At 50.9% G+C, this 27,014-nt stretch overlaps 1 protein-coding gene across 11 annotated transcripts in view; it reads right to left on the bottom strand.

Moving 5' to 3' along the window:
• The window catches only part of LOC123575878, a 131,712-nt gene extending 108,220 nt beyond the window's left edge, over nt 1–23,492 (bottom strand). For 2 of the 11 annotated variants that reach the window (XR_006701054.1, XR_006701057.1), the window contains exons 1-2: nt 18,754–18,962; nt 14,608–14,664 (exon numbers count right to left, since the gene is read on the bottom strand). The gene's annotated coding sequence lies outside the window, so the exon portion shown is untranslated. Of the gene's footprint in view, nt 1–14,607; nt 14,665–18,753; nt 19,057–23,205 lie in introns of those variants that run through there. The other 9 variants (XR_006701061.1, XR_006701056.1, XR_006701059.1 and 6 more) reach the window with 9 other exon arrangements.
• Nucleotides 23,493–27,014: the final 3,522 nt, after the last annotated feature.

Raw genomic sequence — 27,014 nt, 5'->3', positions numbered from 1 at the left:
CCCAACTGCATCGGGCTCTACTCAGACCAAATCATTGCTTTGTTCACCTGATTACAAGACAAACTCCATTTTCCTTCCTGGGGCTTGTTAATGGTCCCTGAGCCTGAGTTCCCATCTTTAGTTTTTACCCAACAGTGCCAGATATGAAGCTATTGGAGCACTGGTCCATATCCCTAAAACAAACGGACGGAGGCACGACCGCCCCAGCCCAGAGAAGACCCAGAGGACTTGCCTGACGGCCAACGTATGCCGGGATCAAGAGCCAGGAGAGTCGACTGCATGTCACCAGGGGCATCCGAGAAGAGTGTGGACCACTCGGGACAGCTCCTCTTACCAGCAGCGCTCTGTGCTTTCCTCCTGTCCAGGTTCCCTTGGGGTCCTTTCCTGGCCTTGGCACTACGCGTTTTGGCTGTGTGCAAGACTCCTGCTTTCGTGGAGGTGGTCCAATTGGACCACAAGCGCTTTGTGAATCACTCGGGAGGAATCACGAGACAGCAATTATAAAAACCAACACTACCCTATACTGTTACAGGGTCAGAGTGGCTCCATTAAAGTATCAGTGTTTGAAAGGAAAATACGGTAGACCCAAATGTGGTTTGCATTTACATAAACTTGGCATTTGTGGCACTACAACACGCAATGACAAACTTTATTTCGCAGAAGAAGGAAAGTGACAGGAATGAGGTGACATGGCAAGCTAATGCCCCAGTCCAGGATTGTGGCTACTGATTTCAAGGTATTCTCCCTCAGGAATCTGGATCTCTGAATGTTTAGGTAATACGGGGATGGGACTGTCCTGTGGTTCCTTTTGGAAAGCGCGGCTGGGTACTTTGTAGGGCCTCTTTTTACTCCCTAATGTCTTTGAAACCTGATCCCCACCACCCTCACCCTAAAGGCCCTTATCACGCACTCCCTGCTCCGGCTAGCACCGTCTACATGAGGGGTGCTGCAATTGGAGACTGGATTGGAGACTCGTTTACGTAAGAGCAGGTTAGGGGGTCCCTGTGTGCTGCACTCCACTTCTCGGGATTCCATCTGTGTGGAGAGCATGGAGCTCACTCGCATCCGTCTGACCAACACCAGCACCGAGAGGTGGGGCTCGCTCAAGAGTAAGGGCTGAGACCTGAAGGTGTGCCTGGCGTCCCCCACCAGGGAAAAGGTCAGGGACCGCCACCAGGAGTTGTTGTTCTCGGAGTTCTTCAGTCTTTCTCTTTGGCCTGTGACTCTCCCGTGATCACACGGTCCTTCCATCACGGCCTGGTTACCAAACCCTATTTTAGCCGTTTGTCGTCACCTGTTAAATGCTCATCTCAAAACCCTCGGCGGCTGATGTAGACGCAGGCGGAGCCACGCCCATAGGGGGAGATTTGGTCCTGCTTTTCCACCCACCTCCACGGCTATTCGTTTTCCTGGCCCGGTCAGTGCTCCGTCTGGAGACTGGCAACACCTGACCTTATTGTCAGAGCTCGAGAGCTCCAGACAAGGCGAGTCCTTATGCCAGTTACAGACTGCTGAGACTAAGCAGCCCTTTCTTGGACCCAGACAGCTCCCAGAGTCTTCGGGTAAAAACTGTCTACGTCCCTTAACAGACCATCATCCTACCTGAACGTTCCTCACTGTGAGATCGCACGTGGGCTCTGACCTGGGGATAAAGTGCTTTGATTACATTAAGGCAGATGGGGTTTAAGCCCTTGCTTCTGGTGAGTCGCTTTGTTTAGCTCAGGCTTGGCTGACAGTCTAGGAGTGAAGGGGGAAGGATGGCATGTAGTTGCTCTGAGCCTCAATTTCCTTATCAGTTACCTGGGAAGTAGGTGACTAACCCCCCACAAAGTTTTGGTAGAGATGAGCTGAGATGGTGTGTGAGAAAGCCGGCACCAAAGATACTCAACAAATCTTCACTAATCCTCTCTAACTCACCCAGTATTTCATTCCCCGGGAGCTACTTCATAGTCGCCACCTCTTTACTGGGGAGAGGAGAGCCGTCCTCCTATCCCCCCAGGAGCACATGCACTGGCTTGGGAATCACTGCCCAGCAATCAGAGACACAAATGGCAGGCGGGTAGGGTGCAGGGGCTTCCTTCTCCACCTGCCCGCACCAGCCCAGTGACCTCATAAAGGTCCTGCCAGCTTCTTAGCAAGTGGGTTCCCAGACATTTCTGTCTTTAGATGTTCTCAGACTTCTCTCTTTGCCTGCCCCCAAGCAATGAGTGTGAGGCCATGCTGGGGTACAGAAACGAGCAATCCAGACAGAGTCCTGCCCCTGTAGCCCTTACCAGCTAATGGGGGCCAAACGAACAAAGCAGACCACCCCAAGTAAGAAGTGAAGTGCAGAGTGTTGAGAAGAAATAGAGAGGAAGCTACAGCCCATGGCAGGGAGAGGGGAGTTGGAAGCATAATGGCACCAGATTCGTGTCTCTAAGGACCACCCCGGATGCTGTAAGGCCAGGGCCAGGGAGCAGAGGCTGGAGGCAGGTAGACCGGATGCAGGTGGGTCAAACGGAGGCCAGGGTGGAGGCCCAAAGAGGTAGGCGGTGGTGACCTACCTTTGCTTTAGCCCTGACCGACCTTAGCCTTTGCTTGGGTGGTGACTCTGGAGGTGGGGTAGATGTGGGCACGAGGGAAATGAAGGCACCATGGATGACAACACAGTTGGGGCTTGAGCAGGACTGGGGCCAATCTTTGGCCTAATCCCAATCACCAAGAAGCAACAGCACATGGAGAGAAGGCAGGCGGAAGACCGCTCGGGTCCTGCCTGGAACTCAGCACGGTCTAAATAAATTAAATAAGCAATAAGTCACATAATCTCCCTGAATCCTGTAATGTGGCTGGCAAGGCCTCTTCTGACCTTAGCGGATGCCTCACTAGAGCTTCAGCCATTTCTGCCTGTATGAAACAGGAATTATTACTGGTGTTTGTTGGATGGCAACATCCCCAGCTATCATTCTGCACAGTCCTTTGCAGAAATGAGTCATTCTGTTACTAACACTAAGCACCTACTGTATGCAAGGCACTTTCTCCAGGTGCCACACACACATACTCATTGGTCCCAACAACCACCCTTTGAGGTAGCACCATTAGTTTACATATTTGGAGGCTGATGCACAGGGAGGGTAAGTAACTTGCTCAAAGGCACGCAGCAACAAGCAAGTCGAAGACCCAAGATGTGAACCCAGGCCAGGTGAATCCAAGCCTGTGTGTGCTCTGTCACTTTTATGAACAGGTTCGGGTGCCCGGCCCTGTGTTGAGGGTTTTCATCCAGCCTCCTTTTCCCTCTGCCCCTGAAGCATCTGCCTTGGTTTTGCTTCCTGCTAACATGGATCTCCTGGGGAATCAGGGATGACAGGTTCTGTGTACCACTGAGCACGAACCCATTCCCAAAACTCATAGCATTTCTCCAGCAAAGGTTTAGGTTGCCCTGAGACAGAACATTTGATTTGTATCTGGGATAAATATATATACATACATACACGGAGCGGACACTCCAGTGAAGCCAATATCCAGAATTGATAGCATATGGCTACACACTTTGCAGAGACAGAAATCTAACATTCAAACAAACAAACAAAAATAGTTCTGAAGGTCTTTGGAACGCTTCGACAAATGATCTGCAGAGGCAGACATAAGTCACCGTGAAGAAAACTTTTTCTTCTAATAGAATAAAACTCTAAGAAAAAAAAAGGTTGAAGAAATGACTCACTGATATGTATGGAGGCGAGGGAAAGTGGGCCCTGGGGAGCCACATGGATGGATTACAGAGGCCTCGAGGCTCAGCTGCGAAGAGAAGGCTGGGAAATGAGGTCCCTGGAGCATGTCTGGGCTTCTGATTTGTTCCTTCTTTTTCGTCTTGCAGAGCTCACGACTCAAACACCTGGGGTAGGTGGTGAGCCGGTCTAGGAGCCTGGCCTGAGGAGACTCCGTGTCTAGGCCCCAGAGAACACGGCTGGCCTCCACCTTTTCCGGCTGCGTGACCCTGAGCCACTGGCTTGCCCTCTCGAAGCCAATTTCTTCATTTGCAAAATGGTAATCAGAACCTACTACACAGGTCGTTGTGAAAATGAAATAAAAATCTCCACATCAAGTGCTGAGGAACCGCTCCAAAGTTATAGTTATCAATGGAAGTAATACTAACTCATGGGGCTGAGGAGGCAAACAACTTCCTTGAGGCCCTAGGGGGTGTTGCTCAGGGCCCAGGGGGCCAATTCAGGTCTAGCCCTGAGGGATGGAGAGCACATACCTGGGTATTTCTCATTCAAATGATGCCCTCAGAGCTTGAGCCCTTGCAGAGTAGGATCCTGACCATCCCCGGCCCCTCAGGGCAGAGCGCCTGCTGGGAGGCAGCCGGACTGGAGTGGGGGTGGGGGAGGGGGGTTGGTGACCAGGGAAGTCTTCCCAAGCACTGTGGATCCCGCACACTGGAGGTATCTCCACCTCTGTATCTGTCCAGACAACTCCTTCAGGCCAACCTATCTGTGAAAGAAGGTCAGAAGGAGCCTGTGGACGTCCTCACTAGTGGACGGAGCATTCCTGCTGACAAGCAGGGGCGGAAATGCCGTTGTCCTTCCCACGAGGTTAGCTTCCGATGCCGCAACCTTCAATGAGTGGCGAGCCCAAGCCTCTCTCAATCCACGGGAGCCCCAGAGAACAGGTCCCGCTGCACACACGCACTGCCTGCCTGTCACTCCGCACAGGGCTCTCGGCTGGCCCAGGCCCGCCTTGGGCCTGCTTCCGGGAGGCAGCTTCTGCCCAGCCCGCCGACTCCGGCCAGCGAGACCCTGCCTCTGTGTCAGCACGAACACTGTCACCCACTCGCAAATCCGATCAAATCTCCGCCGTTGGCCCGGCCACGGCGCTGCCTGGGGACAATGGGCCCTCTCAGTGCGCCTTAAATCGAATGACCCAACAATTTTCTTCGAGCAATGCCGTTTGCCCACTCTCAAGTACAGTAACTCCTATAAATAAAGATATAAATGGTGCTAATCCGGAGACTTGGGCCACCCTGCACACAAAAGGACTTCTCTGTGTAGGCTTGTTGCGGATTGCCCTTTGTCAGTGGCTTCACTGTGAGCCAGAGACGGACAGCAGGGTGGAAAAGGTGCTGGCCTTGCTGGTGGGAGGCGCTCACAGGGGGGGCCTCCCAGAGCTGTCCAGTCCACTCGTTTCAGACCGCAGAGCCCACGGGGTGGCCGAGGGACGGGGCCTGGGAAGGTGGCACGCCGCAGTCCAGAGACTGGCGAGCTCCCGGCACCGAGTGGGGCTGTGGCAGGGGGGGGGGGAGACCCGAGGAGGGCAAGGGAGCCTGACCATGCTTCTTCCCGGAGGTTGCCAAAGGGCCTCCTGGCTGAGATTCAAGTCTGGACGCTTACAGCCATCTTCAGGGCCACGATCCACGGGGGCTTTGCAGCCCTCTCCCTCTTGCCCACATAAGGCTGTTGGTATGTCAGCCACTACCTACAGCAGGCGGAGAGCGCGCCCACATCAGCACTACCACCGACTCCGGGAAGCGCGGCAAATGCTCTGCCCCCGCACCAGGCAGCGCTGCTCGGCCAGGAGACAATGACACGGCTGAGGGGGACCTTGCCCCATCCCAGCCAGCCCAGCCTCAGTGAGGCAGCACCAAGATGGGCAAATTCGAAGACAGAGGTGGGATGAGGACAGCGGAGGGTCGCCCTCGCGGGGATTTCCTGCCTCCCAAAGACGGAACCCAGAAGGTGAGCAGGCAAGGCAGGCACTCACCTCTGCCTCTCCCGCCTGCTCCCCTACCCCACGCTAGCACAGCCCACACCCCTGCACCTCCATCCCGCACCCTGCCCCCTCACACTCACATCTTCTCCCTCCTCCCCCTCAGAAGACTGGCAACTTCTCCAACTTCCCCGGGTGGGTGAGGCCTCTGCGTACCCCGGATCAGCTCCCTCCCACAGCTTGCCCTCCCCTGCGGGGAATGGGGGGCAGAGCATACACCATACACTTGTCCGGAGGAGGGGCCCGGCTGCCCCCACGTTCTCTGTTCTCTGAGGGATCTGCAGGACAGGAGGACTAAAGGGGCAGCCCCAGGAGGGGCCTTCCTGGGCATGGCCAGGAGTTGCACAAAACGGAGGCGCTGTGCCCACTGGACCACACTTCACAACTTGTCCTGGCAGGCCGGCTAAGCTGCAGACTGGGGGACGGGCACACAGGCAAAAGGCAAGAGCAAGAGGGTTACTGCCATTGTCCCCGGTACAAATACTTGCCAGCCAAGTTTCAACATTCTTGTTCCTTCAAAGAAAGGGGCGGAGGAATTTCCAGAAGTGCCGCCAAAGTGCTGGGCAGCTGCTCTGAGAAGGCAGGTATGGGTGAGCAGCTTGACGGGAGGGAGGGAAGGAGGAGGTAACAGCAAGAAGGAACCGAGTTCACCAGGGGGAAAACAGTGCATGCATGTGAACACGTGTGCACGGGCTTGCGAGCGCGTGGGCGTGCTCGCGTGCGTGTGCGCGCATGTGCCTGTGCGTGCTTTCGAGCATGTGTGTGCGTGTGCGCGGGGCAGATGCAGCGACAGGAGCCGAAGCTGCAGGCTGGCAGGCCCAAGATGAACGCCCGGCACATCCACTCAGGGGAAAAAGCAAAAGCCTGGGTCACTGCCAAGAGCATCCAGTCAAGGGCACCGGAAGGTGATGCCACAGGCACCTCGGTAGGGCTGTGTGATGCAGACAGAGCCTTTGCGAGGCCCTGTCCTGGGAGCTGAGGGGCAGGGCGGAGTGCCTGCAGGAGGGAGCTGGGGGTGGCAGTGGGGCCCTAGAGGCACTCAGCTAGGAGCAGGGGGCAGATGAGGAAAGAGAGCCGAGGACCAGAGGTGTAGGAGAAAACGGGGGGGGGCTTGGCAACGAGGGGTGTGGCCACAGGCATGGAGGGAAGCTCGCGGGCACTCGCGAAGCAGCCCTTGAGGGAGATTATTAGGACAGACGCAGAAGAGTGGGCAAGTACAGGGGCCGCGGGGCGGGGAGCCCCGCGTGCATCTTGTGGTGGGGGGCAGGGTCCCTGAACGCAGGGTGGGGCAGATGTGACGGGTCCTGTCCTCACAAGGAGCTCCTCTGCAAGCCCACAAGGATGACTGCAGAGAAGAGCAGAGCCAATCCAAGGAGCCGGAGACCAACAGGGCATTTCCAGTGGGCCTGGACGAGAGTCAGTGTAGGCCTGCATGAGGTCAGCATCAGAGCGGCCAGACACAGGGCACTGCAGGGGACCGTGGCAGGAGTGGAGACGGCAGGGCTTCGGAACCACGCTGCACCATGGGAGGAGGGGCTGCGGAGGTTCCTGGGGTGCAATTCCACATTCCTGGGGGGCGGGTGGGAAGGGCCCAGGCTCACCTATCCCTACGCCCAAGGACACACCCAGTAGAAGCTGGAAAACCACGGCTGGGTGGTCACTGCTGAGACACAGGCCTACGGCTCATCCGCTCGGTGGGCACCACAGAAGTAAGGAGCCTGCCACGGAGGCAGGACACGGGCCTAGGAGGGCCTGATTCACCACAGGTCCCCAACAAGTGAACGCGAGCTAAGGCGGGGGTGGGCATCCCAGACATGACTCTTCCCGATACGGCCAGATGCAAGTGGTGGCCAGGGCCCCTGGGGGACCTAAAACCTCGTTGGCGTCCAGGCCCCACCCCCCAGAGATTCCAATTCAGTCTGGGGCATGACCCGGCATCAGCAGGTTTTGAGAACCCGCTAACCATGAAGACAGAGTGAAGAGAACTGAAAGCCATGTTCTAATTCTATGTTTTTGTAAAGAATCTCCTAGGTGATCGTGAAGTAATCACAATCAAATTTGGGGGATCTGGGGTCAAGCGGGAGATGGTGAGGTATAGGCCGTGAGCTTCCTGAGGACAGTGCTGCCTTACCCACCTGTGCCCACTGGGCTGCGTGTCCCTCCCCACGCAGATCAAAGCCTCCTATGCGTACTGGGCTGCATGGGGTCACCCTGGGCAGGCGCGAAGGGGACAGTCACAGCTGCAAAGCATCCTTTACTCCCTTTCTTCCCCACACGTCTATCTGCAAAGTCTTAGGATGGCAGGAGCCAAAGACCCCAACCTCCGCCAGGAAGAAGTCCACCGGCCCAGTGATTCTCATGTCCTGGAACAGGCTCTGAGACCGTCACCGTCAATTCCGTCTGAAGACCCTCTACACTTACGGAAGAGGCAGCAGCTGCTCTTAGCAAGAGGCCCGCGTCTGTGGGACGAACGCGTTGCCACAACTTCTCAATTGGTCTTGGCTTGACTGAAGGGTCTGTGCTTCCTTGTTAAGCACATTTCAGGTAAATTCTTTCAGACACAAGGGTGCACGTGTAAATCAGACGGTGAAGCCCTAACCATGTGCAACGGGGTGTGGTGACCACAAAGAAGCGGTAGAAGGATCTTCTGGAAGGGCAAACCCGTTCTTCCGAAGCCAGCATTCTCGGAGGGCACCTCGGACGGACATGCAGAGCCAAACAAATGAGCCAGGACCCCGAGAGGCTCTGGGGTAACAGAGACGGCCCAGTCGGGGACTGGGTCTCAGAGCAACAACCATAGTCAAGCTCACGGAAGCAAAGACCAGAACTGTGGTTGCCAGGGGCTGGAGGAGGGGGGAGGGAGAGTTGCTAATCAACGGGTATGAAATTTCAGTTACGCAAGATGGAGACACTCGAGACACGTGCTGCACAACGTTGCGCCTATAGAGGACGATACCGTGTCGCACCCTTAAAAGTCTGTTTTCAGGAGGCCTCATTCTAAGTGTTCCTACCACAGTAAAATAAAAAAACAACCAAAAAAGGGGAGTGACACGACCGTGCACCGTGTCCTGACTGAAAGCAGGCAGTTCTATTTAAAAACGCAAGAACGTGGGGCGCCTGGGTGGCGCAGTCGGTTAAGCGTCCGACTTCAGCCAGGTCACGATCTCGCGGTCCGTGAGTTCAAGCCCCGCGTCGGGCTCTGGGCTGATGGCTCAGAGCCTGGAGCCTGTTTCCGATTCTGTGTCTCCCTCTCTCTCTGCCCCTCCCCCGTTCATGCTCTGTCTCTCTCTGTCCCAAAAATAAATAAACGTTGAAAAAAAAAAACAACAAAAAAACAAAAAAACACGCAAGAACGAGAAGGCAACAGAAGCACCCGATCTGCAGGGGCCACCACGTCGAGCGAACACCGCGGTCGGGGCCCACCCGCCTCCAGTTTCCGCAGCCCGTACTGCCCTCAGCTCACGTCAGCCACGAAGGAGACTTCGTGGCAAACGGGCCTCCTGTCCCCGGTGCTCTGAGGCAATGCCGTCCACCGTGTAGTCACTAGCTGCCTGTGGCTTTTTAGACTTTAATCGCAATTAAAATTAAATACGACGTCAGGAATGGAGTTCTTCGGTCACGTAGCCACATCTCGAGGGCATGGCTGCTCGTGTGGCTCGTGGCTCTATACTGAACGCCGCGGATGCGGAGCATTTCTGTCACCCCAGAAAGTTCCGCTGGACAACGCCGCTCAAGAAATAGGCTCTGTGAGGAACCCAGTCAGCCTCATGTTTAGATCCAGAAAAATTAAGGATGTTTAGTCATCGTGGCCACCGCCAGCAGCATCCCTGCACTGTAACACAAGGAGAAAAAAAGGAAGAAAACCTGGAATTGGGCCAGTTTTCCTACATTTACTAACATCTCCAAAGAAACAGAAGTTGTCATCTCTATAAATGTTCACCTTGTGCTGTTTTGCTTTTTATTTTACTGTCAATTTAAATCCTTGCCTAGCGAGTATGTGTCTGCCTGCTTTTCACCAGAATCCCAGAGCCACAAACACCTGGCTAAGTCACATCTCCTAAAGTATGTTCATGAAGGCTCTGACTTAGGATTTTATCTAGGCTGAAAACTCATGATCCCCCAAATTATTTCCAGAGATTAAAGGAGAGTGGAAGAGCCTAACAATGTGGGTCTGTAGGTTTCCTATTTTAAAGTCTTGTCTCGAATGCTTCTCTTTTATTTTAACAAGAAGGGAGAAAAACGATTCTGAAGAGCTCATGGGAAAACAGAGATATTTGCAGGGGTCTGCAAAAGAGCACAGCAACAAAATGAAGATGCTGAAGAGGGTCTGGCTACCCTGCAGGAGAAGAACATTGGCTAGGAGACTGTGGTTTCAAATTCTTGATTTAGGGACAGAATTCACAGACTGGGTCCTCCGTCTGCTTGCATGAGACAAAATCAAGTCCATCAGACAATGGGTTTGACATTGTCGGTGTGACCAAAGAGTGGTCATAAGGGGGCCAAAGCCCACAGCAAGATGAAGAGATTTAAGCTGTAAGTAGGACCAACTGGTTTCACTTGATTTTGTAAAGTGAGACTGTAAGCCCCCATCCCCAACACACACACACACCCCCCAAAACAAAACAACCCAAAACTCCTACCACGCATCACTTTCTCACCAAATTCCTACACAGCCACGGTGGGTCTGCCTATCGATAAGAAAATAAATGATTACACAGCATGTATCTCAAACAAAAACTATGCTGAGGAAACAGCAAAGCCTATTTTCTTTAATGTCATAGGACATTTGGTTATGTCTACTTCTCAATACTAGGTTTTGAATTAAACTGGAATGTGGCATATGAACTTAACTGTTAATAAATATAACAATATGCTTATAGTAAGTGTATTATATATACTCCTACAACGTACCTATATTATTAATATATCAGTAAGTGTACAAAAGTCATTGGCTGACTACGACCCCAAGCTAATCCCCACTTACACGGGGAATATGGATTCTGAAGAGGCACATGGGGGGGTTAATAAAGGTTTCCTCGGTGTCGCAGTATTTCCTAGTGAAAGTAACTTACATAAGCTTGGAAGTTACATACCCCAAGCAAATTGCCTGTGGATTTTCCATTAGCATGAGCAAATAAACTTTTTATTAAATGTAAACCTAGATCTATTAAAAGTAGTATATAGCAAACGACTTCATTGATAATTGAAGTAGTATACCGTAATTTTTCTTTATTTTATCTGAATGTGTTTTTTATTAAAGTAAAAAAAAAAATGCCAATTTTCAAAAAGGAGATTACCCTTAATCCATCACATTAACCTCATTATTACTTACATCATTGTTGGAAGAAAAAGTAGTCCCACTGCTATTCTTTAAGGGAATGTTAACATTATGCTGCATCTAATAGAAAAGAGCTTGGACTCTGGTCTCTGAAAATGCAGCAGTTACAAGAAAAAAATACAGGAGTTTCAGTCACTTCCAAATCTCCATTTAGCATATATGAAAATCAAACCTCAGAAATCATAGTACATTTCTGAGAACCAGCTGCAAATGCAACTCTGCTTTTGAAATTTATAGTGAATAAAGATTCTTTTAAAACAAGTCAAAAGCTTTAGCAAAGAACCAGGTGAGTATCCTGAAGTTCAGTTCTACTGAAGAGATCTATATGCACTTAAATTTGTTCGGTCCTTAAATATTCTCACAGTAGGATGTTGAGGACTGGGAAGAAAGCAGTCTATTAAAACTGGGTATTTAGGGGCACCTGGGTGGCTCAGTCGGTTAAGCGTCCGACTTCGGCTCAGGTCATGATCTCTCAGTCTGTGAGTTCGAGCCCCGCGTCGGGCTCTGTGCTGACAGCTCAGAGCCTGGAGCCTGTTTCAGATTCTGTGTCTCCCTCTCTCTGACCCTCCCCTGTTCATGCTCTGTCTCTCTCTGTCTCAAAAATAAATAAACGTTAAAAAAACAAAACAAAACTGGGTATTTATATTACCAAGCTGGGTGTTATATTACAAACACATAATCTTTCACATCTTTAAATCAGAAAATAGTTCATATAACTTCTACCTAATTCCTAATAATTTTTCTCCCCTCATTTAATTAAAATAAATTAGTAAAACAATCCAAAACTTAAGACAACAGCAAGGCCTGTAAATGCAGTTTTCAGACTCAAATTTCTCCGGGAAACGTTTTTCTTTCCAATTCTCTTTTCCCCGGATGTAATCTGGTGACATCCAATAAGTCCCAGTTTTGACATTTGCAGACATACATTTCTCTGTAGGTTAAAAGTAATGAAGTTTATGCAAATAGCTAATTCCCAAGTTTAAAGTTCTCATATAACCTCACTTTTGCTAAAATCTCAACAGCATAATTCCCCAAGCTTAAACTATCAAATTTGATTGCCTCTCTTTGTGCAAAAAAGCACATATGACAAATAGTTTCTAATTGTTACAAAACTATATACATACATAAGGGAATATATAAATAAAGGATTCTACTTATAAAAGACATTACCAAAATACATAGCTCTCACGTAATCATTTACTGTTAAGCCTCTGCAACTTGCTACCTCTCAGATAATCCCATTTTCTCAGCAAAATCTACATTCCCTCTTCTTGCAAATCAGAAATCTTAAACAATAAATGAAAAGCAATTTAATGAAGTAGATGAGACTAGGCAAAAGTTCTTGGAACCCTGCAGAACGAGAGCAGACACGATCGAGGCCTGATGTCACGTCTGTTATACTGTGATACACCCGCTCTCGGTGATAAGTCGATTTTTCTGGTTACCAGATACGACCTGAGATTTAAAGAGTGAAAATTCTGCCACAGTACACTTCCAAAATTCTTGAATACTGCCCAGGAACTGGAAGAGACATTTGTCTAGAGTGTGATTTGATTTTTGCCATAAAAAAGCCAATTAAAACCTGATTAGCAAAGAGCCCATTGATTTCATTCACTTATAGGAGACAAAGAATTCCTAATGGAAGCTGGGTGGCACCCCACCCAGAGGGCTGAGAGAGTATAATGTATCCCACACTGTCCTGGGATAAAGCAGGATTACACTAATACTCCATGCTCCCTCTGGCCAGATTCTACAGACAACCAGCAGTCAAGGAGTCAGCTCTGCATCAGCTACAGACAGTAACCCAAAATATCACTTCCCCAGACGTACCTACCATCATAATCACTGCTCTGTCGGGAAAAACAGAGTTTAAGGAATTGCACATAAAACTTAATAAAACTGAGATATCTTTACTTATCATTTACTGGGAAATTTTAAAAGAAAAAAAAAAGATGTAGCTTTCTTAACGCATGGGTACTTCACTGCTCAGTTCTTAAAAATAATTTATGTAAAGCAGGCTTTTCTCTAAATATACTGTGCTCTCCCATATACACATTGAAAATGATATTTGCATACAGTGAGTATATGCACTGATACACACATGGTAAAAACTTAAAAAATATGGACTGCATAAATCAGTAGCTGATTTTAAATATACATCAACTTAAACAGATTTGTTTGCAATTTCTGAATTCCTCAGGTAGAAAAGATCTTTCTTGCTGGCTGTGGTTCTAGATGTTTATACTCTATAGAATGTGCAAAAATGCTTCCCCATACAAACAAAGAAAGAAAGGTTTCGAGATCTTGGTATTCTAACCTTGCATTTGCTATTAAATATCTATCCGATGAATGTGAGGGAGAGCAGCGCAATCAGTCTGTCATGCTACAGTAAACACGATATTTTGTGCGCTGCCCAAGACATTTTTTCTCATGAATATAAGTTGGCTGCCATTTATTATGAGATTTTTTCCCCGATTGACACCCCATTATGCATATTCAGTCAAGCTCAAACAAGATTTCAAGTGATCAATATACTGTTTGTGCTGAAAGTCTATTAGCAGCTCTAGCAATAAACTCTGCAGTGAAACAAAAATGGAGAGAGATTTAGTGAACTGAATTACATGGAAATCCATGTTTTGGGCAAGCGGGCAGAGACAGGAAGGCAGAAAAGCAAGGGGAAGTGAAGGCAGGGCAGACGTTTCTCTTAATAAACATCAACTTTCTAGAGTCTGACCACCGATGAAATGCATCAAATGCCTAAGAATTTTTCAAAAAATACCTTAAATTACATGTTGAGGTCTCTAAAGAGGCAGGGAGGGGTCTAAACTAGCACTGAGTCCCTTTCCAAGAACACACAGCTCCCTCTGTAAAGAGCGGGAAGATACTTGGGAGAACCTGATACCCACAAAGTGGAGAAGGTGGACTGATCGGGGAAATCTGCAAAATCCCGCACAACCCAGTGTCTTTGTGTGAAACAACAATGGCTTCCTACAGATTTCGACACTTCCTGCTTTATAAATGAAGTATACCAGATCACTATAGTATGACCATACCAGCTGAGCTAAAGACACATCTTGGTTAATGTACACGGTAGGAAAGGGAGCTTCACAGCAGCCACAGGAATTCATCCGGCACAAAAGAACTCTGGTCCTGAGGCTGGATGTGCCTCCATACTGGAATCTGTCTGCTTGAGCCAGGAGAAGATTAGAATAGGCAGGGCCATCCAGAAAGATGTGGCATCTGGGGGAGTGTCAATCCAGCATCACCCAGACACCAAAGGTTCATATTCTATTACCAGAAAAATGGTGAGGTAAGCAGAGTAGAGAAGAATGCCACTCCATGGCTGTGATGGTGGCTGTATGCTACCTTGCTGCGCTGTGTGGTCTAAGTTAGGCATCCCTCCCCCAACCCAAGGGGGTGATATCTTACTTAGGAGGCTGGAGTCTTGGGTCGAAGGAACAAAGAGACAAACTGTTCTGCATGGAGGTCCAGAATTATCGACATTTCGTTATTTGGCTTGTTGAACTTACGTTTTGAACCACTCTCAGGCAGAAGAGCAGTCTCCATTCACCGTATCAAGGGAAGACCTGGGAAGACGAAAATATTTAGATCAATAGCAGTCTGGATAGTTTCCAAATTCCATAAGCAGCAAAGAAGATGTACAGGAATTTGACCAAAGGAGATGCATCCTGGACTACATCAGGACAAAGGCTATTTCTCGTGCTATTTTTAATTCTAAAACCTAGAGTCTGAGTAACCTAAAAGAAGACACATGGTAAAAGATATACTTTACTTACAATATGAACTATTGTATTTGTTCACTGCCTCTTCTTGAGGGTCCTAAGTACGAAGATACCCAAGCAGAGAAGAATCAGAACCCAACATCCACCAGAAAATAAATCAACAAAACCTTCCCCACCACCCCAAGTCTACTCGAAATAAACAAACTGAATAATCCTAAATAGCAATTTTCATCTGTGTCGGATGCACGCACGTGTGGCAAAATGTGCACACCAGAGTGTATTCTTTAATTTTGAGGAGACGTGTGTACAAGTATGTAATGTCACATGATTTTAAAGCAGCAATTTCCAAATGGTTTTTTAAAGGCGGCTTCCTAGTAACACTTAATCCAACCCTGTATTCATGCACCCAAAAATACATAAATACATTAACTTTTAAATACATAAACCCACTGATATGACTAATATTACTAATCTTACAGCTCATTACAATAAGTAGATTAGCAAAGTGAGTTTTCTTCAATTTCCTTGCAAAATGCACATAACCTGACATCCTCAAATGGAAAAAGGTAGATTCCTGGAGGCCAACTCTAAAATAAGTCAGATATTGGATGCTCCTCTCCATCCTGCAAGGCTCTCTAGGGTCCTGAAAAAGCTCAGATGAAACACCATTTCCTACGGTAAAAAATGAAATTTGTTGGCAGGCTAAAGCAGCCCAGGTGTTTGTTCAGCCAGCACATTCACTTCACCGGGAGGTGGGTGTTCTGGAATGCTCCTCACACAATGCTGTGTACATATTTACTGTCAGAACTCAAGGAAGTACTGTTCTGGAACCTTCTCAATGCAATTAACTGTGCAAGTGGGCAGAGCTAACTTCCACAAGATAATGACTGCAAATCTTAGGAAAAGACCCTCTTTGAAACCAGGCTGCCAGGGTACTGGTGTCTGAGCAAAGTTCCGGAGGCATCCTACCAATTTGATTCTTGAGGCTGAAGCTGAAATCTATTTGGATTTCAAAATGACCCATAATCATAGGCAGTTTATCCGATTGTGTGTTCCTAGTAAAATCTCAGAGCCTTCTAGGTGCTAGGATTTGTAGGTGTGGTTTGTGGACTTTAAAGAGAAGACAGATAGTATGAGAAAGAATGAAAAAAGCAGAAGGTGGTTTTAGCAGCTTTCAACCTACATTGGTTCTCAACAGAACATAGAATTTTTCCCGAGTCTCACTTCAGTCTGGAATGACTGTTAAGATGCTGCTAACTGGCCACCACTTCCAGACCTGGTAGTGCATTAATTCACTCTAGCCATCAGGGGAAAGGTATCATTTTCTCTTCTTAATATATTTTATCTTAAAAAAATTAATGGTACCATGAAGTAGGCGTCCTTTTGAATTGTCGGTGTGTTTTTTAAAAAAGGAAAGAAAAAAGGCAATGGTGTCTCTCTTCGTCATGGTCAGATCTGCAGTAGACACTGCGGGTAAGCGCGGCTATGATAATAATGATTTGTGAATTTATAAAGATTGCCTCCTTCTTCAGAGCAGCTCAAAGCATTTTCTTTCCCACAGATCTGAAATAAGATTTGACATCTCCTTGCCGAGTTGCAGAAACGGCCTTCCTCCGATCTGAGGTGACGTGACTGGATTCGGACCGAAGGACCAAGCAGTAGAAGGTGAGCTCATTCACCTGTTCCTTGTTCCCATTATGCACGTCTGTTCTGAGAGGCCAGATGGTTGTCTATTCTGCAAGCAGGTTTATTGCCTGAAAATGAGCCCCCTCTTTCTAAAAAACTTACTTTTATAAATAAATCGTATTAAAAATACCAGAGCAAAAATAATTCTTTTTGGCTTCATCATGTGCTTCAATATTTGTGCTTCCATCATGTCTTTAAGCCCTGGGATCTTAACAGTTGGAAGCAGCTCCCACTTCACATCCCTTTTCTATCAAAATCAACCTCTGAAAGTTAAATGGATATTTAACAGGCTGTCAAAGTGAAACAGAATGACACTGTGCCTTTCAAGACCTACCTATGGATTAAAGGCTGCCCTCCAAAATTTCAGTTAACATTTAAGTAAATGTAATACCCAAGCCTAGCAACTGCCTCTCCCTGCACCACTGCAATTGTCGAATTCCTTTCCCGGCCTTTCATGCAGATACTCAGAAACAGGGTGGGGCTCCCTAGTCTTGCAATGTTAAGGGAGTCTGCACTGCAAAGAAAACTCACTTAATGGTTCATATTCCCATTTTTCTGTATCCTTCGCAAATACCTTTGACATGATCGTGTTTAGGAGTGCCACTCTTTCTCACGCTAAGATTTAGATTAAAATCTTTGTGTCAAACCAAATGTTCTGTGCACAAGCATGGATGACAGGTACGGAAATGAAGGTGACAAGTCCAGGAATAGGGAAAAACCTCCCTGAAGAAGAGAAGAGGAGGTGAGCTTCTCTGTTTATGGAGGTCTCTGCTGGAGCTTTCTCTCTCTCTTTTATTTTTATTATTTGCGGGGAGGGGAGGGTTGCAGATGGAGTTCTTTTAGAGTTGCAAGTAAAACCCAACCCTGCTAAGCCATGCTGGTTCCCTTATGAGTCAGCAGGCCACTGGGCAGTTCAGACAGTACGGCCCAGAGTCACTGGACAAGAGCTGTCTTTGGACACACCCATTTTACTAATCCTGACTCTGATTTTTCAAAAAACCATCTTTATGTTACTTGGCACCTGACCTCAGAACTTGCATCAAAAACTGTGCCCCCCCCCCCCCCCCTCCGCCAAGGAGGACTCAGGCTCCAATGTGGAAGCACTCTCCTTCAGCTCTGTTACTGATGAGCACAATTGGATTAGGGCTTGTTTCTTCCTCCATGGGCAACTCCTGTTTCTTTCTCTCTAGTCTGCATGTTATCAGCTTGACATTCCCTTCAGTGGCATATGACAAATCAAATTGGCCATCACTGCACTCATCAAAGGAGGATGTTTTCTATTTCCGAGGACTGTTTCCTCCACTCCTTTCACAATCCTGGACACACACACACACACACACACACACACACACACACACACACACGTCTTTTTTTTTTTTTTTTTTTTTTTGAGGGGGGAGGGCGGTAAGAGATGATGAATGGATACAACTCACACTAAAGAATGAAAAGCAGCCGATACTCAAAGACAAGGGCGCAGTCTCAAATGTGGTTTTAAATACCCAATTCCTACACCTTAAATTTAAAGCATTCATCCAGAAACACAGATGTTAGTAGCTTTGAAAAACTTTACCAAAAAATGAAGTCCATTATTTTTCACGTCTTTTTGCATGATTCAGCACTTTTAATACTAATTTCTGTCAAGAAGTTAAAAGGTAAAAGGAGTATATATTTTCTGGGGCCTTAAAATCTCACCCACTCTTTATGAGCACCCCCACTCCTGCTATTACAGGGGCATATCAGAAATCCGGGGTGTGTGTCTGGGGCGGGGGGAGTCTGTGGTTCGCTGCCTATTACCCACCCGGTGACCACCTCAGAGCAGCGCAATTTGCCTCTTCGGCATCTAAGTGGCTTTTGGGGATGGATGACCCGCCGCAGGGACTTCGCCCTGTCTCGGGCTCTCCTCCTCGCCAGGAGCCACACACGCACACACACGCCCAGCACACACACGCACACTCGAACGCACCTGTCCAACCCCTGTCAGCTGCAGCGATACGCTCCCCCTGCTGTGTCTTTTCAACCTTTGTCAAGTATCTCAAGACCAGAATTTCCCGAAGCCCTTCCCCCAAATCCAGGCTTTCGCAGGAGACCCCAACCCACCCGGGCGGCAAGAGAAGGCCGAGACGGAGCGACCTCGGACTCGCTCCGCAAACTTAACCTGCGCGTCGCACGGCTCCGCGTCTGCACCCGAGGACCCGCAAGCGCCCCGCACTGTCCCCGCAGCATCCCACGCCCGCCCGGCACACTCACCTGCGGGTGGGAGAGCCGCGCGCCTCCGCGGTCCAGCCTCCCGTAGCGACCTCCGCCGGCGAGCCTCTGCACCGGGTGTCGGCAGCGCCCTTAGGGGTGGCGGGGGCCGCTGGCCGGTTCCCGGCAGGGCGGCGGGACGCCGGGGACCGGCGCGACGAGCGCGCCCGGGCGGGTCCGCGCCGAGCCCGAGCGAGCGGGCGAGCGGGGCGGGAGGGGCCATTTGTAACCGAGCAGACGCTACCACCGCCCCTTACTCGCGGGGGGCGGGGGCGGGCGGTCAGGTGACGGCGGCCCACCCTCCGCCGCCAAGCCGGGTGGTTCCTGCCCAGGAGGAGCCCCCTGGCGCGCTCTGATTGGAACTCCCGCCGCAGTGGCGGGGGAGGGGGGCACGTGACAGCCCGGCCCCGCGGCCCGGCGCGCCCCGCCCCCGCTGGGCACCCCACCTTCCTCCTGGAAAAGCCGGGGGACACAGGGAAGGCGCGGGGGGGGGGGCTCGCGGGGTGCAGGAGAGCCGAGCGGCCCCTTTAGCCACAGCTCGGGGTGCTCCCGGCCGCGGAACCCGGGGAGGAAGGGCTCCCCTGCGGCCGGCGGGCCTTCACGGTCCTCCTGCCCTGCCCTGCCCTGCCCTGCCCTTGGCCGCAGTGCCCTCCCCCCAGCGTCTCCAGGCACACACGCTCAGTGTAGACCCCCGCCACTCCACAAATGCCGGTGACACTTTAGGAGTGTGTTTCTGGGTTTTGTTTTGTTTTGCTTTTCTCTCCGCGCACCGGCACATTGTGCCGGAGAGAACCCACGACGCTGCAGCGCAGACCCCGCCCAACTCCGAGGCCCGGAGCGGCCGACCACGCCCGGGGAGGTCTGACGGCTCCCGGGTTAGGTCGCCGGGGGCCCGCTCTCCCGGGAGACGAAGGGGGTGGCGCGGGAGCTGCAAGTTTCCGACCCTCCCCTGCAAGCAGGCTACGGGGGGGGGGGGGGGGGAGGGCAAGGGCAGCCATCGGGGTGCGAAGCCCGTTCGCAGCCCCTGGGAGCACGTAGCTGATGATAAAGGTCAAATTAAAACTACTGAGCTAGTGGTGCCGCAGGGACGCGCCGCCCGGTCGTGGGAAGCCCGGCTATTCATCACCCACAACGAGCACTGCTTTTCCCACGTTGGGGAGTGGGGCCGTGCGAGGCCCGCCCCCCCCCGCCCCCACCCCCACGAGTCGCGGCCCAGCAGAACGGACGGATCCCGCAGCCTCTTCCCCCACCTCCCCGTGGCCCTGCACCACCCTGGAAGGCAGGAGTTCGGAGAAAATGCGGCGTCACGTTCGCCACCGCGCCCGCGGACGCGTCTGCGCCGCAGCTCCAGCAACACGTGGGGCCCGCGAATCTGGGCACCCGCTCTTCATTCGGGTGGCTATGTGGCTATACTTATATGAGTATTTATTATAACCAGATTTAAAGGGAAAGTCTGCTCACTGGATTCTTGCAAACTTTTGTCCTAGGTAGTTTCGTAGTCGTTTGGGGCGGGGACGCGGGCGAGGTCGCCAGGGCGCTCAGCTGAGTCAAGGACACCAAGGGGAGGAAGACGGAGGTCCCTGGGCGCTCCAGCCCCCTCTCCCCACATGCATCAGCCGGCAACACGTCGGCCACCCCTCGGGGCCTTTCCAAGCAGACTGTAACTCTCAGTATGGAAGTCCGGGGACTTGACCCACTGGTCAAGTTTCGCTGGGCGCGGGTTTGCCCGAATAGGGGGGTTAACCGTAAGGCTTCTGGCACCAACGTTGTACAGGGAACCTCGAGGAAGCTGAGAATCTGACCACTGTAAACTGGGGGGGGGGGGAGGGGTGAGGTGGGGTGGGGGGTGGGGAGAAGCGTCGGGTAGAAAAAGAAACGCCCTGTTACCCTAAGTCCCCGCCTCCAAGATCTCCGAACCGCAAAGGTTGGGGAAGCCTTATAAAGTGTTAAATCCATCGGGAGGAAAAACGCTCGGTTAAAAAAACAGCACCTCTTTAATAAGAAAGTGGGTAAAATTTCCATTTCCAGGTGTTAATCTTGATGATGCCGCCGCGTTAAAAATGGGGGTCGCTCGTGCCAAGAGAATCCCAGCACACAGGACGCCGCATTTTCCCAATTAAAAATAGCCATCCTCCCCAGCGCGTACGGCCCGGTCGGCCACTCCAGCAAGGACGGGGACCGGGAGGCCGCGGTCCGGGGTGCGCGGCCCGGCCACTTGTTGCCGCACCGCCAGAGGAGGTAACTGCCAAGCGGATCTGGAGGAGATTCAGAGTTAAAATCCCTTCCCCGCGATGCGGACGCTGCAGAAGTGGAGACAGGCTGCGAGCACTGACTCAGTGCCTCGAGATTTTTTTTTTTTTTTTTTTTTAACTTGAACTCTGAACCCTCTTAGGACAGACCAATGTTTTGTTTTCCGGGAATTATTGTGTGGTAGACTACACACACACACACACACACACACACACACACACGCATCGCTCCGCATGGGGGGAGGAGAGGGGCACAGGTGCTTCGCACTTTCACGGGCTCCGTCCTTGAGAAAAAGGGTGGGGGGTTGGGATGGCTTCGATGTAGCTGCTGCCAGGAGACAGGTTAGCTCAGAAAAGCCGTCCTTCGGTGGCTGGGGAGTGGGGACCTGAAGACTGAGGCAGGCACCGGGGAGGCCCAGGTGCGCACACAGCGCCGGCCGCAGCGACGTGCAGAAGCGTCGGGAGGAGGACACCGCACGCGGGCGGGAGGGCGCTCGGGGTTCCGAGTTCGCAGTCTGCCCGGCCGGGCTCCGCGGAGACAAGGCGCGCTGCGCGAGCGGGAGGGAGAGACCCCGGCCGAGTGTCGGTGCAGGGCCGACCCGCCTGCCCGGCGAGGGGGGCACTGCTCGCGCGGTAGTCTCGGGGGCGCCGGCAGCCTCCACTCCGCAAACCCTGGCGGCCGCCGAGACTTTGCCTTCAGCGTCCTCCGGTGGCACCGTCCGGGGTTAGCGGAGCCAAAAGCCTCGCACACGAGCAACCTGCCGTGGGTTTGGCGTGACCATGCCTTAGGACTGTGAAAAGCTGCCTCGTGGGGATTTGGGGACAGAGGTGAACAGAGTGGAAAACGATTCTTCTTCTTCATAACATGGACCACTAGGACTTTGGAGGTGTTGGAGTAGGAGTGGAAGGGGTTAATGCTAGCTTTGGGACCCCTGTGGGCAGTGCCCAATTGACAGGGTCGCCTCCTCGAGGCTTGCGCTCGTGGGAGCCCAGCCCCAGCCGAGGCGCAGCCGCGCTCGCGGTCACCTTCCCGCATTATGACACCTGGAGCTGCCCTGCAATTTCCACGTCCCCGCGGCCGAAGTCTTCCAGCAGGTTGGACCCCGCAGAAGTCTCTGCCCGCCCTGGCCCCTTTAAGTGGGCCCTTTTCTTTTAGCTTTCATCCCGAGGACGCGTTGACGCCGGCAAAGACCGCAGTGCGACCGGCGGGCGGGCACCTCGCCGCCCCCTGCCGCCTCCGCCGCGCCGGGCGCTCACTGCGGGGCTGCTGCGGCAGCGCGGCCACCGCCTCGCCGAGCCTCCCGCCTCCGCCCCCGCAGCCACACCTCAGCCCCCCCCCCACCCCCACCCCGGCTCCCCACCCCGCCCAGGCCCCCGGCGGGGCAGCCTTGCCGGCGCCGCGCGCTCCCAGCGCCACCCCCGCCCGGGACAGGTGGAAGCTCGGGCCCGTGTGCCGGCGCAAGGAAGCGCACACGACGGCGCCCCGCGACCGCACCGCCGACCCCGGCTCGCAGTCCACCCACGTGGAACCCGCGGGCCTCGCGGGTCCCGGCGCCGGTGCCCCGGAGCTCGGTGGCGGGTGCAGCTGCCTCGGAGCCCTACGGCGCCCGCGCCGGTCTCTGTCCATCCCAGCCTCTCCCCCTCCCTCCCCCCCCCCCCCCCGCCGTGCCGGGATCTGGAGCCCCGGGGTCCTCCGCCCGCACCCTTGGCCATCCGCGGACAAAGCCGCCGGGCTTTTCGCACGGGAGCCGGGAGGGGGGCCCGGGCACCCAGCAGGACACCCCGGCGGAGAGCGTCTCCAGGCGCTGGGCCTCGGGGCTGTCCCCGCCCCCGGCCTGCCCGCAGGGCGCCGCCTGTGCCCCGCAGGCACCCCGCCCAACGTCCCTCTAAGCGCCGGCACCCGGCCGAGGGCGCCGCGGGAAGGAGGCCCCGCGGCACCGCTGCACCCACACACCCACGTGCCCCTCGCGTGCGCGCCCCCGGCCTGCAGAAGCTGCCCGGCTGGCGCCGCCGGGATTTCCGGGCGGCCCCACCCTCCTCGGCCTGCGCGCCGCGCTCCTGGCATAGTCGGAGGCTCCTTGGCGTCTCGGCCGCAGCCTCCGAGACCCGGCGCCGCCGCCGCCGCCGCCGCCGCGAGCGGGGCTGCTCGGGGGGCCTGCGGGCCGCCGCGCGGAGGCCGCGCCTCCCGCCCCCGTCCCGCGCTCACCTTTTGCTGCGGCTGCTGGGGTTCAGTCCCTGCGCCCGGGTGTGCGGCCGCCGCCCACGGCCTCCCGGAGGAGGCAGCAGGGGGGCGTTCCTGAGGCGCCGGCACCCTCCTTACACCCCTGCCTGGCGTTCAGCGCTACCTTCCGCAGCCCACCCACCACCTTCTTTGACAGTAACAGAGGCATGGCTCTCCCTGCTTTCCTCCTCACGTTCATGCCAGTGCCCACCTACGCGCACACACACACACACACACGCACACGCACACACACACACACACACACTCCCTCCACGCCGCGAGGCCGCGGCCAGTGTCTCCCTCTGGAACTGCTAATTCCAACACTATGCAGCACACATCACCTCGCTGACAGCAAGGTGAGGGAGTGGCACTTAGGAGCTAGGTGGTTTCTTAAAATTTGTGAAATAGCTTTCTGGCTTTGACGTCGCATTTCTAAAGGGTTGCACTCTATTTTTAAAAATAAATAACCCTGATCGTGGATGCTGCGGCAGAGACGCACGTTAGTAATACTATAAAAGTATGTTAAGATAATAGTAGGTTCCCATGCAGTTGTTCAGAAACAATGCAGAGAGATCTTGTCCACCCTTCACCTAGTTTTCCATGCTGGCAACGGTTCCCAACACTGTAGGGCAATATCCCAACCAGGATGTTGGCATTGGCCCACCGATATTATTTAGATTTCCCCGGTTTTACTTGTACTCGTGTGTGTGTGTGTGTGTGTGTGCGCGCGCCCGCGCATGTTTGTTGTGTATTTAGTTCCATAGAATTTATCAAATGTGTTAGGTACCTATCCGCCACCACCTTCAAGATACAGACAGAACTCTTCATCACCACAGAATTCCTCTTGTTACCTGCTATAACCCACATACTGGCGGGGGGGGGGGGGGGAGGAGGAGGGGCCGGCTGACAACCACTAATCTGTTTTTCTATTATTTTGTCATTTCAAGAATGTTATGTGAATGGAATTACAAAGTCATTTAGTTTCTTCGGACTGTCTTTATTCACTCAGCAAAATTCCCTTGAAATTCATCCACGTCCTTGTGTATATCAACAGTTCATTCCTTTTTTGGCTGGGTAGTATGCCATGCTATGAAGGTGCTACAAATGTAAACAGTTTGTTTCACTGTTCACTGGTTGAAAGGCATCTGGGTTGTTTCCAGATTTGGGATGTTACAAATAAAGCTGCTATGAACATTTGTGTACAGGTTTTTGTGTAAACATAACTTTTCATTTCTCTGGAATAAATGTCTAAGAGGGCAATTGCTGGGTCATAGGGTAAGCACATTTTTAATTTTGTAAGAAACGGCCATACTCTTTCCCAGAGTGTACCATTTTACATCCAGTTTCTCCTCATCCTCCACAGCATTTGGTTTTGCCACTATTTTTTATTTTAGTGCTTTTGACAGGTACAGCAATATCTCATTGTGGTTTTAATTTCTATTTCCTTGATGGATAATGATATTGAATATCTTTCTAGATGCTGACTTGCCATCTTTATACCCTTTTTGTGAAGTGTTTGTTCACATGTTTTTTCCATTTTCTAAATAGAGGTTTTTTTTTTCTTTTTACTGATGAGTTTTGAGAGTTCTTTAAAAATTTTTTTTAATGCTTATTTATTTTTGAGCGAGCGAGAGAGAGAAAGAGAGCACGAGTGGGGGAGACACAGAATCTGAAGCAGGCTCTGAGCTGTCAGCACAGAACCCCAATGGGGCTCACACCCATGAACCGTGAGATAATGACCTGAGCCAAGGTCAGCACTTAACCAACTGAGCCACCTAGGTGTCCCCAGAGTTCTTTTTTAAAGCAAGCACTTTGTTAAGGTATGATTGACATACAAAAAAACAGTATGTATTTAATGTATACAATTTGATAAGTTTGCAGGTAAGTATACACCTATGAAACTATCATCACAACCTGTGCCATAAATATATCCATCACCTCTAAAAATTTTCTTCCACCTTCTTTATTATTTTTATTGTGTACAGTAAAAACATTTAACATAAGACGTACCCTCTCAGAAAAATTTTAAGTTTAAAATACAATATTGTTAACTACAGGTGATATGCTGCACAGTAGGTCTCTAGGACGTATTAATCTTTTTTTTATTTTTGAGAGAGAGACAGAGCGCAAGCAGGGGAGGGGGAGAGAGAGGGAGACACAGAATCCAAAGCAGGCTCCGGGCTCTGAGCTGTCAGCACAGAGCCCGACGCAGGACCGGAACTCACAAGGTGTGACGTTGTGACCTGAGCCGAAGTCAGAAGCTTAACTGACTGAGCCACCCAGGTGCCTCTAGGACTTTACTAATCTTTGAAACTTTGTACCCTTTGACTAATAACTCCCTGTTTCCCTATCCCTCCAAAGCTAACAACCACCATTACATTCTCTCTGCGTTTGACTGGTTTAGATTCCTCACGTGAGTCATGTCGGGTGGTATTTGCCATTCTGTGTCTGGCTTATTTAATTCAGCATAATGTTTTCCAGGTACATCCATGTTATCACAAATGCCGGGGTTTCCTTCTTTAAGGCTTAATCATATTCCATTATGTGTACGTACACACATACACACACATATATATTGACCTCTCTATAAATACATGTATAATCGACATGCATACATATATGCATATATACACATTACATATACATGCATGCACATGAATATGTACATACGTACGTAGATTATGTATGTACGTTATGTGTGGAGATTGTATATGTATTTATATATACCTGTGTATATATCCATTCATCTATCTGTGGACACTTAGGTTGCTTCAGTGTGTTGGCTACTGTGAAAAATGCTGCAATGAACATGGGAGTGCAGATAACTCTTTCTTCAAGACCCTAATTTCAATTCTTTTGCACACACACCCCCAAGTGGGATTGTTGGCTTAATGTGGCAGTTCTATTTTTCTTTTTTTTTGAAGACCCACCATACTGTTTTCCATAGTGGTTGCACCAGTTTACATTCCTACCAACAGCGCACAAGAGTTCCTTTTTCTCCACATCTTGGCCAATGCTTGTTATCTTTTTTCTTTCAAATAATAGCTATCCTAACTGGTGTGAGATAATATCTTGTTATGACCTTTATTTGCATTTCCCTGATGATTAATGATGTTGAGCACTTTCTCAAGTACCTGTTCCCCGTTTGTATGCCTTCTTTTGAGAATGTCTGTTCAGTTCCTTTGCCCATGTTTAATAGGGTTATTTTGTTGTTGCTGCTGTTTTGTGATTGACTTGTAGGAGTTCCTTATATATTTTAGATATTAACCCTAAACAGATACATATTTTGCAAATATATCTCCCATTCTGTAGGTTGTCCTTTCATTTTGTTGACTGTTTCCTTTATCGTGCAGATCTTTAGTCTGATGTAGTCCCACTGTCTGTTTTTGCTTTTGTTACCACATCCAAGAAATCATCGCCAAGACCAGTGTCAAGAAGCTTATCCCTTATGTTTTCCTTTAGGAGTTTGATGGTTTCTGGCCTTATGTTAAAGCTATGTTAAATTTATGTTTAACCCTTTTCGAGTTAAATTTTGTGTATGGTGTAATATAAGGGTCCAATTTCATTCTTTGTGTTTGAATATCCAGTTTTTCCAAACCATTTATTGAAGAGATGATTCTTTCCCCATTGTGTAGTCTTGGAACCTTTGTCAAAGAGCAGTTGATCATACATTTGTGGCTTATTTCTTGTCTCTCTGTTCTGTTCTATTGGCCTGTGAGTCTATTTTTACGCCAGCACCATACTATTTTGATTACTTAGCTTTGGAATATACTTTGAAGTCAGGAAGCGTGACG

Source organism: Leopardus geoffroyi, chromosome C2 (assembly GCF_018350155.1).
Source record: "Leopardus geoffroyi isolate Oge1 chromosome C2, O.geoffroyi_Oge1_pat1.0, whole genome shotgun sequence".
NCBI classification, from domain to species: Eukaryota; Metazoa; Chordata; class Mammalia; order Carnivora; family Felidae; genus Leopardus; species Leopardus geoffroyi.
Note: the sequence above shows the minus strand (reverse complement) of the source record. Positions and strands in the feature narration are given on the sequence as shown.